The sequence below is a fragment of the Triticum dicoccoides genome, chromosome 6B (assembly GCF_002162155.2).
Source record: "Triticum dicoccoides isolate Atlit2015 ecotype Zavitan chromosome 6B, WEW_v2.0, whole genome shotgun sequence".
Lineage (NCBI taxonomy): Eukaryota > Viridiplantae > Streptophyta > Magnoliopsida > Poales > Poaceae > Triticum > Triticum dicoccoides.
The window spans coordinates 216,535,063-216,555,533 of NC_041391.1; positions in this window are offsets into that span (position 1 = coordinate 216,535,063).

Consider the following 20,471-nt stretch of genomic DNA (forward strand, 5'->3'; position numbering starts at 1 on the left):
TGTGTCGGGGTCAGGGTGTGGGGGTGTCGTGTTGGGGTTGGGGTGTCGGGGTCAGGGGGTCGGGGTCGGGATGGAAAATCTTTGACTCCTCGACCCCTCGGCGACCCTCGACCCCTCGACCCCTTTTCCCCTCGACCCCTTTTCCCCTCGATCCCTTTTCCCCTCGACACCTCGATCCTCGACCCCTAGACCCCCGACTCCTTTTCCCCTCGATCCTCAACCCCTCGACCTCTCGGTGACCCTCGACCCCTCGGCGACCCTCGACCATCGACGGCCCTCTTTTTCTACCTTTCCTACTTATTTTTTTCATCTTCTTCTTCTACTTCTTTTTTTCATCATCATCATCATCATCATCTTCTTCTTCTTCTTCTTCTTCTTCTTCTTCCTCTTCTTCTTTTACTTCTTTTTTGTGCTCTTTCTTGTTTATTCTTAAAAAACAGAAAAAAAACTTAAACTAATTAAACTAAACTAACCTTTTCCATAACACACTTCACTGCTTCAACCTAAACTAATTAAACTAAAAAACCTAAACTAACTAAACTAGAAAACCTAAACCTAAACTAAAAAACCTAAACGAATTAAACCTAAACTAATTAAACATAGAAACAACATATGCAAGTTTTCTTATTTACCTCTGGTTGGTCGCGTGCTCAAGGTGGATGGGGATGGCGGATGCATGCAGAGGTGGAGCTCCTATATCTCGCGGCGGATCCGGGGGCACGGGTTGAGGAGGCCGAGGGGAAGGGCGGCCGATGATGGTGCGGCTCCGACGGCGGGGCGGGGCGGCACGGCTCCGGGCTCCGGCAATGGGGCCGTCGGTGTTCTGGGAACGGGGGTCCACAGACTTGCCTGCCTGCGGCCTGCGGCGTGGCTCAAGTGGTGGTCCAGTACGGCCCATCTTCATCAGCTCAAGCTCAAGACCCTCGCGAGGGGCCAAGCCTCGCGGGGCAGACAACACAAGGCTTCCTCAGGAGCGGCCTCGCCAGGCTGGCTCGCGAGGAGGAGGAGAGATCAAGGCAGGGGTACCTCGCGAGGTACCCGTGACACAAGCCATGACGATCGAGACCAGGCGAGCGCCAGGCGGGCGCCAGGAGGAGGAGAGATCAAGGCAGTGTCCTGGTTTCCTCTTCGATGCAAAGGGGGCAAGCGCAGGCACGGAGTACCGAGGCGTCAAGCAAAGGTTGCCATTCCGGTGCAACGAGACCAAGACCAGCAGAGCGGCAGGACGGAGGTCACCGTGGAGCCCAAGGCGGCGTCATCACTAGTTCCTTTGGCAGCCGAAGACCACCTTTAATCAGGATAACTTGTACTGGATGTTCCCCTTCAAAATGGCCGTTGTTGGCGCCCTTCCCGCTCAATATTTGGGAAGAGGACCAGGGCCTCTATATATAGGGCTAGCCACCACAGTAGAGGGCATCGAGTCCTCACCTGATCCAGAGGCGATCGAACCCACCTAAGTAGAACACCACACCAGCCCAAGAACACCCCTTGCGAGGCTGTTCTTCCTCTGTACTGTTCATCATCAGCCCCTGAGGCAATCCACCACACCACACACTGGATTAGGGTATTACACCATGACGGTGGCCCGAACCAGTATAAACCTTGCGTCCCTTGTGCTATTCATCATTTTAGCTTAGATTCTCAGCGAGGCGTTCGGACGTGGATCGGCAGGGGAAAGATCTTTGCGCGCACCCCAGAGTTCGAACCGTAAGGGTTTTGCCGGAACCCGATATCCGACATTTGGCGCGCCAGGTAGGGGTGCGCCGGAATCTTTCTTCCGCCGTCCTGCGTTCCACCGCTTCATCTTCTTCATGTCCAGGGACCCGACGACCGACGCCGACCGCTGGGCGGCGTGGCCCACCCACGCTGCACCGCATGCCCAAGGTGACCTCAACCCCGCGCCTCAGGCAGCCCGCGCTCCACAGAACACCGCGGGGCATGGGAGACGCGGCCAGGCGCCGCCTGCGCTTACCCCTCGGCAGGTACGATCAGCTGCAAGGGCCAAAAAACCATGCCGCGGCCGCAGCGCTGCACACCCGACGGGAGCAGGCGAACATGAAGGCTGCGCTCACGGTGGCTCGGGAGCTGCTACGGTGCAGACTGCAGGAAAGCGGCCGTGACGTGCTGCTGGAGTGCGTCACCGAGCTCATGGATGCCGCCGCTTCAGGAGCACCTCCGTTCTGCGTCCAAGTTCCACCCTAAGCCCCGGGCGGATCACACAGCGGGCCCATCTATGCCCGCGCACCTCAGGGCTTCATCAGCACCAACTTGGTCGTCAATGCCGGGCGACAAGCTGCACCGGCGCCTCCCTTGGTGAGCGAGGGCATGCGCATCGCAGTTCACGGCCTGGGCGGTCCGCCGCACTACCACCCCCAAGATGGTGCTTCAAGCCGAACTGCATGGCGCGTGGGGCACTACGGCGAGGCCTTTGGGGCGGCGATCCCGGAGGCTTATGTGCCCCACATGGTGGATCGGGAGTATGCACCAGAAGAAGACCATGGCTCGTTTCTCAGGCCAGGCTGGGAGGAAGAGATGCCGGAAGCCGATCCCTTCTAGGAGCCCCAAGGAAGCCTCGACAGCCACGCCGGCGGCGGCAGCTATCGGGTATCGTTAATTCCTTAGGAGCAAGCTTACGCTAACCATGGGTCGCAGGCAGTCCAGGTCGCTACAACGGATGGTTGCCCCAGTGCTGCGGCCTCCCTCCCCTCGGGAGGAGGGCACTGGGGGCTGCAGGAGAGGGGTCGGGAGCCGGGCTCTTCCCCGCGGCGCGCAGAGCAAGGTGTTCCTCGGAGGTAGGCCCTCTGCCAAGGAGGTGCTGCGAGGCCTGCCCCCGGCAGAGGACCCGTGGTCGTCGGGGGAACCGCTGGCGTCCCCTTTTCCCCATTGGCGTCGTCCTGGTTTCCGGTTGCTGTCAATGGTGGTCAAGGGTGGCGCAAGGCGGGGCCCTCATCTGGCGATATCACGCAAGGCCAGTACCTATGAAGAAGGCCCAGTGCCTGTGAAGCTCGCCGCCCGTGACACTCTCATGTAATAATGAGTTGGGGATGTACACACCCCGGAGTCTCCGGAGAGCCGCCCTCGGGCCTCGGGGGCTCCCGCCCACGCCCAGTGGCAGCACTTAGCTCTGCGCTAGTGAGAAGACGTCGAAGACTAGACTAGGTGCCGGACGCGCCCATTTGCCTTTTTCTCCCTTTTGTGTGATCAAGCTTTCTTGCCTTGGATCTTAGTTGAAGTTGAATTTGTGTTTGCGTATGCGGGGAGGGGTGTCTTGTTTTGTTCGCGTGTTTTCTCGTGTCCTGGTTTCTGGTCAAGTTGGAACTCGCACTAGCTGCCTCCCTCTCGTGAGCTCCTCGCAAGCAGGGTCAGCCTCGGCGCACGCGCCTGCCGCCCCGCGGCCGGCGCTCGCACTCACTAGGCTCTCGCCACATGGTCAACGGGTCCCCCGAAGACCCTCGGAGAATCGCCGCAAATCTACTCGAAACTCGCCAAGATAAAGGTAAAATCGCGGCAACCAACTCATCGCAGAAACCATGACCTCATACAAGCGCTGTTCGGTGCCGTCCTCGATAACACATGGGTGACTATCCTATTTACATGAGGGGCTTCCCCTCCCAAAATGCTCTTACAACCTTAAGGGCCACGCCCGTGCTTTTTCCTGCGCAGGGTAAACAGCGGGGTAAAGGATCAATCGGACATGTCACTCACCGTGTCCTCTTCACCGCTTACAGAGGCGTCACTGGCGCCATTATCTCCGTCACTGGCCTCGCCGCGTGAGCACCGTCTCCACCACTGTTCACCACATCGCCCTCATCAGCAGCGACAACCACCCCATCGTCATCAGAGGTGAAGGCCCGAACAAGTGCATCCACGTTGTCCTCCACCCATTGCGCCAGGTCGCCTCGGATGGCCTGGGGCACTAGGGCAATGGCAGCGTCAAAGTCGTAGAGGGGATCGATGCTCTGAAGATGGCTGAAGACATGGGAGAACGCTCATGCGAGCAGGCCGCAGCTCCTTTCCTCGACAAGCTGGCGAGCCCTCTCAGAGCGGCTCTCCAGATGCGTTACCACGTCAGTGAAGAACTGGATATTGCCAGCATAGTTGATCACGTGAGGCTCCATGGCAGCCGCCTCACAGATGTTGCCCAAGGCCGCGTTGGCTCTTTCCCTAAGCGTCCGGAGCATGGGGCCATGCAAGTGCTCCAAAGTCTGCCGTTGGCGGATCTCATCCTCATTGCGCCACGCAACGGCCTCGACATCATCGACCTGCCGCTGGAGAAGAAGTAGCTCGGCGCGCGAGGAGGCCAGCTTCGCCTGCGCCGAGCCTATGGCAGCAGCGGAGGCCTCAGCACACTGCATCGCTTTGGCCAGCTTGGTCCTGAGGGCAGCAGTCCTGCCCATGGCCTTGGCCTTGATCAGCTCCAGCCTCTCTTCATACTCATGCTCAAGACCCAAGCGGGCTTCCGCCACGCGGCGGTCGATCTCCTCTCGGACCCGGACCTCCCGCGCGCCAACATCGTCCTCTGCCTGGGAAACCTGGCGCTCCCTCGTCTCCAACCACTCAAGGTCAAGGTTGCACTCGGCAGCCTCCAGTGTCAGCGCTTCCTCGCGCCTCCGGAGTTCCTCTTCTTCAATGGGCGCCCCCTTCAGCGATGAGAGCAGCTCGACGCAACTCAACTTGCTGCTCCAGGGAATTGCACCAGTCTTGGAGCTCCCATGCGCGCTCCTCTTTGGCTTCGCGTCGCCGGTCTGCCTCCTGAGCCTCCTCGATGGCTCGGGAGCAGGCCTCCCGCGAGGCCACTAGAGATGCTTCAGCCTTGGCATTATCGAGATCACGTTGGTGGCGTGCAAGGCCGACAGCCGCCTTCAGCTTGCGGCGTTCCTCGATCAACTGCAGGCCCTCGGCCTCAAGACATGCATCCTTGCTCGCGAGCTCGGCACCAAGCCGGCTCACCGCATCCGTCGCCTTCTGGAGAAACTGTCGGCAGACGGTGCTGCGCTCCCGCGCACGCCTGAGCACGTCGTCAACATCATCCTCCGCCATCAGCGTCGGCGGAGGGCCCCAAAGTGATTCGCCCCCTCTTGGCAGGGGGCTGGGGACTGGCGCCCCCGCGATTGCTGAACGGGCCCCACAAGGGACCCGACCTGGCATCGATTCATCCCCTGAGGGGGAACCGAGGATCGACTTCAACCACTCACCGCCTATGATCAGTGGAGGAGCTCGGGGCAAGCTGGTTGTGCCCAAGGAGAGCTTGCGAGGGAAGGGCGGCGGCCGCATGGGCCCAAGGCACATCACGGGCTGGCCTCCTTCGGCCTGACTCGCGTCATGGGTGGCGCTCAAGCTCGTGGCGCCCAAGGTCAGCAATGAATATGAAGCCCGCGGAGGCGGCTCTTTGGCCGGCTCAGCGAGCTCGGTAAGAGGGATCCTGATGGGCCACAATCAGCAAAGGGGAATGGCAAACAAGGAATTATTAGAAGGAGGGACTTACTCGTCCATGGCGAAGAACTTCCTGCACTTCAATGGGCGGCAAGGGCGGTCGTTGCCACCCGAAGCCTCTTTCCTATTGCGAAGGGCCTCGAAGTCTATGCGGAACTGGCCCAAGCTCCCATGAGGGCCGGCGCACGGCATGGAGGGAGCGTCAAGGAGACTTGCGCCAAGGGCGCCGGGCTGGGAGGAGCAATCGGGTACCACCTCTTGGAGGCCAGCCGGGGCCTCAGGAGTTTCAGCCTCGGGAGCCGCAGGTCGCGCATCCTCATCAGCCGCCGCTCCAGGATGAACTTCGGAGGATGATGCCTCAGGAGCCCCACGCGGCATGACTGTCTCGACGTCAGATCCCCCAGCTCCCGGCGATTCTTGCCTCCCTGCGTCACCACCTGAAGCAGGATCAGCGTGGGCGACCGGGGGAGGAGCCACGGTGATCGGATTCTCGCAGGGCCCCACAAGACCAGCCGGGTGCAACCCCCATTCGTTGAAGCGGGGCATCTGCCTTGCGAACTCGGCCCCGCCTGAGCAAAGATACAGGAGGGTGCCGTCGTGCCGGATACTGCCTGGAGAGGGGTCGCCGGTCAAGACTTTCAGCAGCTTCCTCAACACCTCAGGCACTAGATCCCCTTCCTGGAGCCTCATGCACTCATGATGCCCAGTAAAAGCCCACATCGGATGGGTGTGGCGCTGAAGAGGAGCGATGCGGCACTGAAGGAACTCCTTCACCACCCGGGGTGCCGTTGCGCCAAGCATCCTCAACCTCTTGAAGCGATTCCAAACAAACGCAAGCTGGGGGCTCGTGAACTTCTCATGACCCCAGCCTGGATTGGGGATGGCAGGCAATGTCGGATGCGCGAGCAGGTGGCTGTGTACCCCAACGTCCACATACAGCCACCGCTCCTGGAACCCGCTCGCGGAAGATGGAAGACCAAAGTCAATCCCCAAGGCAGCCGTCTCCGGCACGGCTTGGAAGCTTGCACACCCCGAGCATTGGGGCAGATCAGTCAGGCACAGGGAGAAGAAGTGGCGCAGAAGAGCAATCGAGGGAGGAATGCCCTCCATGGCCTCGCAGGCGAAGGCGAAGACAGCAAGGAGAGTGATGGACTGGGGACCAAGATGCATCATGTGGATCTGGTAGTGAGAAAGCACAACATTGAAAAACGCAAAGAAGGGGGGAACCAGGCCCGCCCACAAGGCGTCGGCGAAGAATCAGACCTCCGTGACAATTCTGTCGAAGGAAGCGTGGGACGCAGGCCAGGCCGTCATCCTCCCACACTCATTGAAGCTGGAAGCGAGGGTGGAGCGGACCTTGTCCAAGGCTTCCAGATTGAGTATCAGCGATTGGTCAACGGCGGGCACAGTTGCCGGAGGCGAGCGGGACGAAGGCGCGGGCTTCTTCCCCTTTTCCTTTTTCGTTGGCGCCATGGAAATAGGAAGGGGGGAGGATTCAAGATGGATTGAAGGCAGAAGCATAGGCTCAAGGAAGAAAGGGGAACAGGAAGTGCGCGGGTGGCAAGGGAAGAATAACTATGTATAGTTTCATGTCTGCTTAGCCAGACGCATAACAGGGAGCGTGGGGAAGCGGAGACGCCCACGTCCAGTCAACCACCACGCGGCGCCCAAGGCTGCATGCTGTTGGGGCCCACGGCGCTCCGCACTTTCCCTTTTGCTTCTCTGCTAAGCCAAGTCTGAGCGCGCCTTGGGCCCAGGGGCTACTGTTGGCGTTCTGGGAATGGGGGTCCCCAGACTTGCCTGCCTGCGGCCTGCGGCGTGGCTCAAGTGGTGGTCCAGTACGGTCCATCTTCATCATCTCAAGCTCAAGACCCTCACGAGGGGCCAATCCTCGCGGGGCGGACGACACAAGGCTTCCTCAAGAGCGGCCTCGCCAGGCAGGCTCGCAAGGAGGCGGAGAGATCAAGGCAGGGGTACCTCGCGAGGTACCCGTGACGCAAGCCATGACGATCGAGACCAGGTGGGCGCCGGCCTGTGTAGTGTCCTTGTTTCCTCTTCGGTGCAAAGGGGGCAAGCGCAGGCACGGAGTACCGAGGCGTCAAGCAAAGGTTGCCATTCCGGTGCAACGAGACCAAGACCAGCAGAGCGACAGGACAAAGGTCACCGTGGAGCCCAAGGCGGCGTCATCACTAGTGCCTTTGGCAGCCGAAGACCACCTTTAGTCAGGATAACTTGTACTGGATGTTCCCCTTCAAAATGGCCGTTGTTGGCGCCCTTCCCGCTCAATATTTGGGAAGAGGACCAGGGCCTATATATAGGGATAGCCACCACAGTAGAGGGCATCGAGTCCTCACCTGATCCAGAGGCGATCGAACGCACCTAAGTAGAACACCACACCAGCCCAAGAACACTCCTCGCGAGGTTGTTCTTCCTCTGTACTGTTCATCATCAGCTCCTGAGGCAATCCACCACACCACAAACTGGATTAGCGTATTACACCACGACGGTGGCCCGAACCAGTATAAACCTTCCGTCCCTTGTGTTCTTCATCGTTTTAGCTTAGATTCTCAGCGAGGCGTTCGGACGTGGATCGGCAGGGGAAAGATCTTCGTGTGCACCCCAGAGCTCGAACCTTAAGGGTTTTGCCGGAACCCGATATCCGACAGGGGCGGGGCAGGGCGGCCGCCATGGCTTGTGTCCGCTGGGCAGGGCCGGCAGGCGGGGTGGGCCGGTGATATGTCTCCAACATATCTATAATTTTTGATTGTTCCATGCTATTATATTACCTATTTTGGATGTTTATGGGCTTTATTTTACACATTTATATCATTTTTGGGACTAACCTACTAACCGGAGGCCCAGCCCGTATTGCTGTTTTTTTTGCCTATTTCAGTATTTCGAAGAAAAGGAATATCAAACGGAATGAAACCTTCGGGAGCGTGATTTTTGGAACGAACGTGATCCAGAGGACTTGGAGTGCAAGTCAAGAAGCAGCCGAGGCAGCCACGAGGGTGGGGGGCGCGCCCGCCCCTACAGGGCACGCCCCCTGTCTCGTGACCCCCTTGGGCGGCCACCGACGTACTTCTTCCTCCTATATAAGCCTACATACCCCGAAAACATCAAGGGAGCCACCGAAGAAATATTTCTGCCACCATAACCTTCTGTATCCGCGAGATCCCATCTTGGAGCCGTTGCCGGTGTTCTGCCGGAGGGGGAATCCACCATGGAGGGCTTCTACATCAACACCATAGCCCCTCCGATGATTTGTGAGTAGTTTACCACAGACCTTCAGGTCCATAGTTATTAGCTAGATGGCTTCTTCTCTCTTTTTGGATCTCAATACAATGATCTCCCCCTCTCTTGTGGAGATCTATTCGATGTAAACTCTTTTTGCGGTGTGTTTGCCGAGATCCGATGAATTGTGGGTTTATGATCAAGTTTATCTATGAATAATATTTGAATCTTCTCTGAATTCTTTTATGTATGATTGAGTTATCTTTGCAAGTCTCTTCGAATTATCGGTTTGGTTTGGCCTACTTGATTGATCTTTCTTGCCATGGGAGAAGTGCTTAGCTTTGGGTTCAATCTTGCGGTGTCCTTACCCAGTGACAGAAAGGGTTGCAAGGCACATATTGTATTGTTGCCATCGAGGATAAAAAGATGAGGTTTATATCATATTGCACGAGTTTATCCCTCTACATCATGTCATCTTGCTTAATGCGTTACTCTGTTCTTTATGAACTTAATACTCTAGATGCAGGCAGGAGTCGGTCGATGTGTGGAGTAATAGTAGTAGATGCAGGCAGGAGTCGGTCTACTTGTTGCGGACGTGATGCCTATATACATGATCATGCCTAGATAATCTCATAATTATTTGCTTTTCTATCAATTGCTCGACAATAATTTGTTCACCCACCGTAATACTTATGCTATCTTGAGAGAAGCCTCTAGTGAAACCTATGGCCCCCGGGTCTATCCTTTATCATATAAGCTTTCAATCTACTTTTATTTGCATCTTTATTTTCTGCATCTATTTTATAAAATACCAAAAATATATTTATCTTATCATATTATCTCTATTAGATCTCACTTTCGCAAGTGGCCGTGAAGGGATTGACAACCCCTTTATTGCGTTGGTTGCGAGTTCTTTGTTTGTTTGTGTAGGTTCGTGGGACTTGTGAGGAGCCTCCTACTGGATTGATACATTGGTTCTCAAAAACTGAGGGAAATACTTACGCTACTGTGCTGCATCACCCTTTCCTCTTCAAGGAAAACCAATGCAAGCTCAAGACGCAGCAGGAAGGATTTCTAGCACCGTTGTCGGGGAGGTATTCGCTCAAGTCAAGACATACCAAGTACCCATCACAAACTCATCTCCCTCGCATTTACATTATTTGCCATTTGCCTCTCATTTTCCTCTCCCCCACTTCACCCTTGCCGTTTTATTTGCCCTCTCTTTCCCAATCTCCTCTCTTTTCCACTTGCCTTCTTCTTCCTCTCTCTTTTCGCTTGCCTTTTTCCGTTTGCTCGTGTGTTAGATCATTTACCTTGTCGTTATGGCTAGTCCTCCTATCCTTGTTATTACTCCTGAATATGAAATTCTCAATTTTAAGCAAAGGGAGGGAGAAAATTTAAAAGATGCTTGGCATAGAATTTGCAATGCTCAAAATAAATCCACTAGGAAGCTTTCTACTTTCGTTCTTCTTCACAATTTTTATGTAGGCATTACTCCTTGGAATAGATGCGCTCTTGATACCGTTGCCGGAGGGGTTTTCTTGAATAGGCACACGTTTGAAGCCTATAATGCTATGTTAGATTTGTTTGGCCCACCACCTCTTTTGGTTAACGGAACTGTTTTAACTTTGGAACATGTTATGCAACGACTTGAGATCATTGAAAATAAAATTGCCATTGTTGAGTTAATTGAAAATTTGGATAAAAAGATTCATAATCAAATTACCCAATACTGATCTAGGGTTGGAGTTACTTTGAAAAACCTTAAAGAGAAAGAACCTATAGTTAATGAAAAAATAGATCTAGATTCTGCAAGAATCGGTAAACTTGAGGATATCATTGCTAACTTAGGTTCAGCGTTTTCTTCCATGAAAAACACTCCAAAACCCCCTACCAAAACTGCCAAGTTTATTTATGTTCCTAAAAATAAGGGTGAAACTTCTAATAAGACACGGATCTCAAATCCATAAGTGTTCATCCCAATTCTCTCCCTATCGTTAAAGAATTTTCTGCTACAAACTAATTTCTTGAATTTTTTGCTAATTTTTTCCTAAACGTTTTATCATTGCTAAAAAGGGAGAAACCCCTAAAGATTATAAGTGCTCTATTGAGGAATCAAGTGCTAGTTGGGAGGCAACCAAATTTTCTTTGTGTTTTTTGTTTTTGTTTCTGTTTAGTAATAATTTTTTGCATCTACTTTCTGTTTAGGTGTGTTTCCATGTTTTATTTAGTGTTTGTGCCAAGTAGAACCTATAGGATAAACTATGATGATAGTTGATTTGATTCTGCTGAAAAACAGAAACTTTGCGCTCACGAGAAACAATTCAATAAATGACAGAAACGTGCTTTTGCATTGATTATTTTTGCTGCTGATCAATAAACAAATTTTCCAGTACGTCCTATTTTGTTAGGATTTTTAGAGTTCCAGAAGTTTGCATTAGTTACAGATTGCTACAGACTGTTCTGTTTTTGACAGATTCTGTTTTTCGTGTGTTGTTTGCTTATTTTGATGCATCTATGGCTAGTATGTAAGGGTATGAACCATAGAGAACTTGGAATACAGTAGGTTTAACACCAATATAAATAAAGAATGATTTCATTACAGTACCTTATGTGGTGGTTTTGTTTTCTTTCACTAACGGAGCTTATAAGATTTCCTGTTGAGTTTTGTGTTGTGAAGTTTTCAAGTTTTGGGTAAAGCTTTTATGGACTATGGAATAAGGAGTGGAAAGAGCCTAATCTTGGGGATGCCCAAGGCACCCCAAGATATTCAAGAATAGCCAAAAGCCTAAGCTTGGGGATGCCCCCGGAAGGCATCCCCTCTTTCGTCTTTGTTCATTGGTAACTTTACTTGGAGCTATATTTTTATTCGCCACATGATATGTGTTTTGCTTGGAGCGCCGTGTATTATATTAGTCTTTGCTTTTTAGTTTACCACAATCATCCTTGCTGTACACACCTTTTCGGAGAAGCCTATTTGATTAGAATTTATTAAGAATATGCTATGTGCTTCACTTATACTTTTGAGCTAGATAGTTTTTGCTCTAGTGCTTCAATTATATCTTTTAGAGCATGGCGGTGGATTAATTTTGAAGAAACTTTTAGTCTCTCATGCTTCACTTATATTATTTTTAGAGTCTTTTAGAACAGCATGGTATTTGCTATGGTTACAAATTTGGTCCTAGAATGAGGAGCATCCAAGTTGGGTATAATAAAAACTATCATAGGAAGTGAATTGGATGCTATGATCAATTTGTTGCTTGATAATTGTTTTGAGATATAAAGGTAGTAATGTTAGGGTCATGCTAGTGGATAACTATGAAATTGAGAAATATTTTGTTGAAGTTGGCAAGTCCCGTAGCATGCACGTATGGTAAAAGTTGTGTGACAATTTTGTTGCATGAGGTGCTCTTTTGATTGTCTTTCTTATGAGTGGCAGTCGGGGATGAGCGATGGTCTTTTCCTACCAATCTATCCCTCTAGGGGCATGTGTAGTAGCACTTTGCTTCGAGGGCTAAGTAGACTTTTGCAATAAGTATATGAGTTCTTTATGACTAATGTGAGTCCATGGATATACGCACACTCATCCTTCCACTTTGCTAGCCTCTATTTTACCGCGCAATTTTCGCCGGTAGCATGCACCCATTATTTACCTTCCTGAAAACAGCCACCATACCTACCTATTATGGCATTTCCATAGCCATTCCAAGATATATTGCCATGCAACTTTTCACTGTTCCGTTTATTATGACACGTTTCATCATTGTCATATTGCTCTTTGCATGATCATGTAGTTGACATCGTATTTGTGGCAAGGCCACCTTCATAATTTTCATACATATCGCTCTTGATTCATTGCATATCCCGGTACACCACCGGAGGCATTCATATAGAGTCATATTTTGTTCTAGCTTTGAGTTGTAAATCCATAAAAGTGTGATGATCTTCATTATTAGAGCATTGTCCCAGTGAGGAAAGGATGATGAAGACTATGATTCCCCCACAAGTCGGGATGAGACTTCAGACTTCATAAAAATAAAAGAGGCCAAAGAAGCCCACCAAAAAGAAAAAAAGAAAAGAAAAAAAGAAAAAAGAGAGAAAGAAAAGAAAAAAAGAAAGAAAAAATAAAATGAGAGAAAAAGAGAGAAGTGACAATGCTCCTATCTCTTTTTCCACACTTGTGCTTCGAAGTAGCACCATGATCTTCATGATAGAGAGTCTCCTATGTTGTCACTTTCATATACTAGTGGGAATTTTTCATTATAGAACTTGGCTTGTATATTCCAATGATGGGCTTCCTCAAAATGCCCTAGGTATTAGTGAGCAAGCAAGTTGGATGCATACCCACTTAGTGCTTTTTGTTGAGCTTTCATATATTTATAGCTCGAGTGCATCCGTTGCATGGCAATCCCTACTCACTCACATTGTTATCTATTGATGGGCATCTCCATAGCCCTTTGATACGCCTAGTTGATGTGAGACTATCTTCTCCCTCCTTTTGTCCTCACAACCACCATATTTTACCACCTTAGTGCTATGTCCATGGCTTACACTCATGTATTGCGTAAGAGTTGAGAAAAGCTGAAGCGCATTAAAAAGTATCAAACAATTGCTCGGCTCGTCATCGGGGTTGTGCATGATGGGAGTATTTTGTGTAATGAAAATGAAGCATGGCCTAAGTATATGATTTTGTAGGGATAAGCTTTCTTTGGCTATGCTATTTTGATAAGACATGATTATTTGTTAGTATGCTTTGAAGCATTATTATTTTTATGTTTTATAAGCTTTTATCTTGAATCATTTGGATCTGAACATTCATGCCACAATAAAGAAAATTACATTGAGAATTATGCTAGGTAGCATTCCACATCAAAAATTCTGTTTTTATCATTTACCTACTCGAGGACGAGCAGGAATTAAGCTTGGGGATGCTTGATACATCTCCAACGTATCTATAATTTTTGATTGTTCCATGCTATTATATTACCTGTTTTGGATGTTTATGGGCTTTATTTTACACATTTATATCATTTTTGGCACTAACCTACTAACCGAAGGCCCAGCCCGTATTGCTGTTTTTTTGCCTATTTCAGTATTTCGAAGAAAAGGAATATCAAACGGAGTCCAAACGGAATGAAACCTTCGGGAGCGTGATTTTTGGAACGAACGTGATCCAGAGGACTTGGAGTGCAAGTCAAGAAGTAGCCGATGCAACCACGAGGGTGGGGGGCGCGCCCACCCCTATAGGGCGCGCCCCCTGTCTCGTGGGCCCCTTGGGCGGCCACCGACATACTTCTTCCTCCTATAGACTACATACCCCAAAAACATCAAGGGAGCCATCGAAGAAATATTTCCGCCACTGTAACCTTCTGTATCCGCGAGATCCCATCTTGGAGCCGTCGCCGGCGTTCTGCCGGAGGGGGAATCCACCACGGAGGGCTTCTACATCAACAACATAGCCCCTCCGATGAGTTGTGAGTTGTTTACAACAGACCTTCGGGTCCATAGTTATTATCTAGATGGCTTCTTCTCTCTTTTTTGATCTCAATACAATGATCTCCCCCTCTCTTGTGGAGATCTATCCGATGTAAACTCTTTTTGCGGTGTGTTTGTCCAGATCCGATGAATTGTGGGTTTATGATCAAGTTTATCTATGAACAATATTTGAATCTTCTCTAAATTCTTTTATGTATGATTAAGTTATCTTTGCAAGTCTCTTCAAATTATCGGTTTGGTTCGGCCTACTAGATTGATCTTTCTTGCTGTCGGTGTCAAAACCGGCGGATCTCGGGTAGGGGGTCCCGATCTATCCGTCTTACGCTGATGGTAAAAGGAAGCAAGGGACACAATGTTTACCCAGGTTCAGGCCCTCTCGATGGAGGTAAAACCCTACTTCCTGCTTGATTAATATTGAAGATATGAGTAGTACAAGAGTTGATCTACCACGACATCGTAGAGGCTAAACCCTAGGAGCTTGCCTATGATGGTATGATTGTATATGTGATCGGCCTTCTAAGGACCATTCTCTCCGGTTTATATAGACACTGGAGAGGGCTAGGGTTTACATGGAGTTGGTTACAAGGAAGGAAATATAATATCTGGATCGCCAAGCTTGTCTTCCACGCAAACGAGAGTCCCATCCGGACACGAGCCAAAGTCTTGAGTCTAGAATCTTCACGCTTCAATAGTCCGGATGATGTATATAGTCCGGCTGTCCGGATACCCCCTAATCCAGGACTCCCTCAATAGCCCCTGAACCTGGCTTCAATGACGGTGAGTTCGGCGCGCAGTCTTGTCTTCGGCATTGCAAGGCGGGTTCTTTCTTCCGAATACTCCAAGGCTATTATCGAACACATAGGCCGTGTCCGGATCTGCAAAATCATCTTCACATACCACCGTAGAGAGAATGATACCTCAGCTGACAACTTTTTAAATGATGTGACATGTGTTAGTGTCAAAACCGGCGGATCTCGGGTAGGGGGTCCCGATCTGTGCGTCTTAGGCTGATGGTAACAGGAAGCAAGGGACACAATGTTTACCCAGGTTCAGGCCCTCTCGATGGAGGTAAAACCCTACTTCCTGCTTGATTAATATTGAAGATATGAGTAGTACAAGAGTAGATCTACCACGACATCGTAGAGGCTAAACCCTAGGAGCTAGCCTATGATGGTATGATTGTATATGTGATCGGCCTTCTAAGGACCATCCTCTCTGGTTTATATAGACACCGGAGAGGGCTAGGGTTTACATGGAGTCTGTTACAAGGAAGGAAATATAATATCCGCATCGCCAAGCTTGTCTTCCACGCAAACAAGAGTCCCATCTGGACACGAGCCGAAGTCTTGAGCTTCTATCTTTACGCTTCAATAGTCCAGACGATGTATACAGTCCGGCTGTCCGGATACCCCCTAATCCAGGACTCCCTCAGTATCCCCTAAACCAAGCTTCAATGACGATGAGTCTGGTGCGCAGTCTTGTCTTCGGAATTGCAAGGCGGGTTCTTTCTCCGAATACTCCAATGTACCTATCACGACGAACAGTGTCTGGCATATCATCAATGTTTGTATTCCTCGGCTTCAGTGCCTCAATAATGACCATTTCCACGTGTCGAGCGAATGCGACGAGTCAAGGCATTTTTGCATTTGCCACCCTCGATCCTTCGGACCAGCCATCTATTTGAAGAGACGGGGATCCCCAGATCCAAACCTCACTCTTCCTCCTCGAGCAAGCATCCAACAGAGCGCCCCGAAAAAACCATTCCAACATGGCCGGTCGTCGCAACTCTTCTGCTCGCTCCCCTTGCCCCAAGCCGCGGGACTGGGGAGAGTGTTCAGTTCCTCATAGCCGTTTGATAAAGCTGCAAACCCAAGGGCTTTTTCCACCGGCGTTCATGGTCCCTGTCCGAGTCGGAATAGCCTCCTATGACGGCAGAGAGCAAGCGGAGAGATCCCCTAATCCGTCTCCAGAGGAGCGAATATGCCTCATTCCGCATCTATTAAGGGGCGTTAGGTTTCCTATTCATCCATTCCTTCGTGGACTCCTGGAGTTCTACGGCCTGCAGTTGCACAATTTTACCCTAGCCCCCGTACTACATATAGCAAGGTATGTCGCCCTTTGCGAGCTATTTCTAGGCTGCGAGGCTCATTTCGGTTTGTGGAAGAAGCTGTTCTGCCTTGTCCCCCGCAACCAGGGAGAGTCCCTATGTCAAGTGGGCGGGGCCGAAGTGTGGCGTATCGCAGAGACCGGATACCTATCGGGCACTCCCAAGAAGGCACCAGAGAACTGGGCTTCAGAGTGGTTTTATATTGACAATGCTCCCCTTCCGGATCCAGCCCGGACAGGACTCCCCAAGTTAGTAACGCCCCGCCGAGGGCACGCCTAAACTGGCGCCCCCGAGGCCCCCAAGAAGAGGATACCAGGGAAATACATTTCTTGATGAGAAGGATAAAGTTAATGGCCAAATCCGGACTGACGATAGTCGAAGTCATGGCAATATGCATAATGCGGGGTGTGCAGCCGCTTCAATACCGGGGTAATCCCATGTGGCATTTCAATGGGATAGACGATGCCACCCGCTGTGGCCGTAAGGGTCCGGACTCCACCACTGCTCTGGCAAGGATATTGTCCGATCTATACAAAGGAGAAGAGGAGGACTTCCTTCACATCAAACCGCGGGATGGATTCTCCATGTACAATCCCCCAAACTGGGTAAGTCGTCATTTATTTTCTCGCTTCACTTATCGTGGCATTCTTTGGTAAGGTTACCTGTCTTGATATTTCCAAGCAGGAACTGAGGAGGGCCATGGAAGGAATCTCCAGCCCTCCCCCGCAGCTAGATGACCCCGAAAGGGCCCTGGATCCAGGACTCGAAGAAGACCCGGATGCGGCCGTGGAGCTTGTCGACGGGATATTTTACCGGGCAAGCCGTGACGGCGCCTCAGTGGCTATTATTGCTGATTATCCCGGACTGCTACCTTCGTCGCGTGTAAGCCAATACGAAGACTCGATCCTCCGAAGAGGACTCTTTCCTAATGTCATGCCTTATCCCTGAAGCGTTGTGTTTTTGCAGAGGCGACGATCGGAGCGCAGGGCCGAGCCCCTAAGGACCCGTCAGCCACAGGCGTCTGGATTGGGTAGGCTCAAGAGGAAGGCGGTTAGGGCCGACATGCCTCTACAGAGGTAAGGAAACAACCTGTCATGTAATTATTGTTATTTGAAGTATAACAACGCCCTCTACATCCTGGCAGGAAGAGGAGTATCCGGACTATATCTGGGGGTCCTGTCAACCACGCCTCCACTAGTCGGGCTCCAGAACCGACTTTGAGAGAGGAGGCATATGTAGGGCCGATGCCGCATAGTCCTCCAACAGAGGACGCAGACATGCTCTCCGCCACGAATTCCGAAGTAGAGAGCGCCATGAATCACCGGCGTCGACGGGCCGTGCTTCGCAACAATATCTTTTCCGAAGAGGCATTTAATGCTTTCCATTCAGGAGACACATACATCCGAGCTTCTCAAGGCGGGCTTGCCCGGGCGACGGACTAGTATACCAAAGATATACGAGTAAGAAAGTTTGATAAGCAAGTATAGCAGTAGCCCCTGAGACTTGAAACGGTTGGCGCAATAGTTTTAAGTATCGATTTATGCGCATGTTCTTCTAGATAAGAATGAGCAATTGTCTCGGGAGCTAGAGGAGTGCAATACTAAACTGAGGGCTATGGTTGCCAAGCTAGAGGAATCCTAGAAGGCCTCATCTGGTAACATTTATCTCGATTGTACGAAAATGTACCCGTTAGCAACTGGCTGGTATGACGAATTTAACAGAAAATTCTGCAGATAACCCCGGAGTAAATCCGGAGGGCGGGAGGGATGACGAGTCGCATCTCCAAAGGCAACTAAAAGCTGGCGAGCGCATTCTTACGCAAGTTAAGCAGGACACGAATACTCTTCAAGATGCCAATGTTCGGCTGGACGTGGAATTGAAAGACGTCCATGCGCAGCTGGCAGACTCCGTGAGGGAGAACAAAAGGCTTCGCCGTGGCATTTATGGTGAGTGCCTAGACGAACTGTAGCATAGTTCGTCAAGGAAGAATATTGAAAGAGTTTTGCTTGTAGGAATGCTAACCGGCTGCTCTGAGGAGGAGATGCCCGCATCGGCAGACGATTTACTGCAGGACCTCTCGCAGCTGCACGAGCGAGCTCGGCAGGCGATGCAGGGCATAGCGCAGGCATTGTGGCCATCAAGCCTCCTGCTGAATGGCATGAGAGAGCTTGTGGACATGCTTCAAGGAGCACGGCGGCGCTTCCGATTGTGGAAGATGTCAGCCTGCCGACAGGGTGCAAGGGAAGCATGGGCTATGGTGAAGATGCGCTACACCAAGCTGGACCCGAACCATATGGCCGAAGTCGGACCGGTAGGGCCAGATGGGCAAGAAATTCCCGTGAGTCTGGTATATGACCAGGTGGCGTTAGCCGCAAAGTATTCTCAATAGGAATGTAAGCTAGATAGCCTGTTGGATGGTATAGAGTAGGAATATAGTCAGTCCAAGTGACTGTGTAATTCAATGAACATAAGTAGCCTAGGCAGATTAAAATCATTTGTCATGGCGGACCTTTTCGCTTCAGCCCCCGGATCCTACAGTCCGGGGTGTGTCCGAATACCCGCTCGGTTATACAAAAACCAGAGTATGCGTGGAAACCAGGTGTAGGGGTCATAAGTTCTTGAACAGACAAGTACCCAACTAGTTATGTTATATTACATGGATAGTAAGAAACATCTTCCAGGGAGAATAGTTCCGTTAAGGGTTCCTTTCCCTAGGTAAGCATGCGTCAAAGCACATGTCCGAACTACGAACCATGGCGCAAGATACAAAACTTCTGGGGATTTATGTTACGATAAACGAAGACATCTTTTGTTCACCGACCGAATATTCTCTTAAGGAAACTAGCTTTCGGCTTCACCTAGTCTGAGGTACACATCCGACTGAACCGGCAGTAACAATCACAAAGGTGCTCCCCTTATGCCCTAGACGAATTAACGGGAACGTAGGGCATAAACACAGGAGCCAAGCAACCCAACTTGGCCACATCTTAAGTCATATCGATGCATATAATGGTGAAGAAAAGGCACACATGGAAAACACATGTGTGATGGGCAAAAAGCCTTTTAGAGTAAGTTATGTTTAGCTTCCGAATAGGAAGCCCCCAGGTATTGCTTACACACATAGTGCGACCGGAATAATCCGGGAGTCCGCACTGTATTAAATACTTTGTGTGAGGAGAAAAAAGATCGAGAAAGGAAAAAAAAGGGGGGAGCATAATTAAAAAGGGGGGAGGTAGGGAGACAAACACTAAGTTTGGCTCTAGGCGTAGAATCTCCGGAGTCAGGCCATTTTCCATGGGTTCGGCTCGAGTCTGTTATCGGAAGCATGACGTAAGCGGTACGCTCCTCGGGTGAGAGCTTTGTCAATGACGAAGGGACCTTCCCACTTGGGTTTTAGCTTGTCGTTCTTCTTCTCCGGTAAGCATAGAACGAGCTCGCCAATATTATAAGTTTTGGCCCGCACTTCTCTGCTTTGGTATCGCCGAGCCTATTGCTGATAGAATGCGGAACGGGCCTTAGCGACATCGCGCTCCTCCTCTAGGGCGTCCAAGTTATCCTGTCGATCTAACTTGGCTTCCTTCTCTTCGTACATGTGTACGCGTGGCGAATCATGTATTATGTCGCAAGGTAGTACTGCTTCCACGCCGTACACCATAGAAATGGTGTATCCAGTGGTGCGATTCGGCGTGGTCTGCAGCCCCCAGAGTACAGAGTCGAGCTCCTCAACGCAATGAGTGTTCGACTTTGTCAAGGATCGCACTAGTCTGGGTTTGATGCCGCTCATGATGAGACCGTTTGCCCGTTCGACCTGGCCATTTGTTTGGGGATGGTAGACGGAAGCATAGTCGAGCTTAATGCCCATTTTATCGCACCAAGCTTTCACCTCATCGGCCATGAAGTTTGATCCATTATCGGTGATGATACTGTGGGGGGACACCGTATCGGTGTACGACCCCGGATATAAAGTCTATTACTGGTCTGGATTCGGCCGTTTTCACTGGTTTGGCTTCTATCCATTTGGTGAACTTGTCTACCATGACCAATAAGTATTTTTTCTTGTGGCTTCCCCCTTTAAGGGGTCCAACCATATCCAGCCCCCAGACCGTGAAGGGCCAAGTTATGGGGATTGTTTGGAGAGCGGTAGGGGGCATATGAATCTGATTGGCAAAGAGCTGGCAACCGACGCAGTGTTGGACAAGGT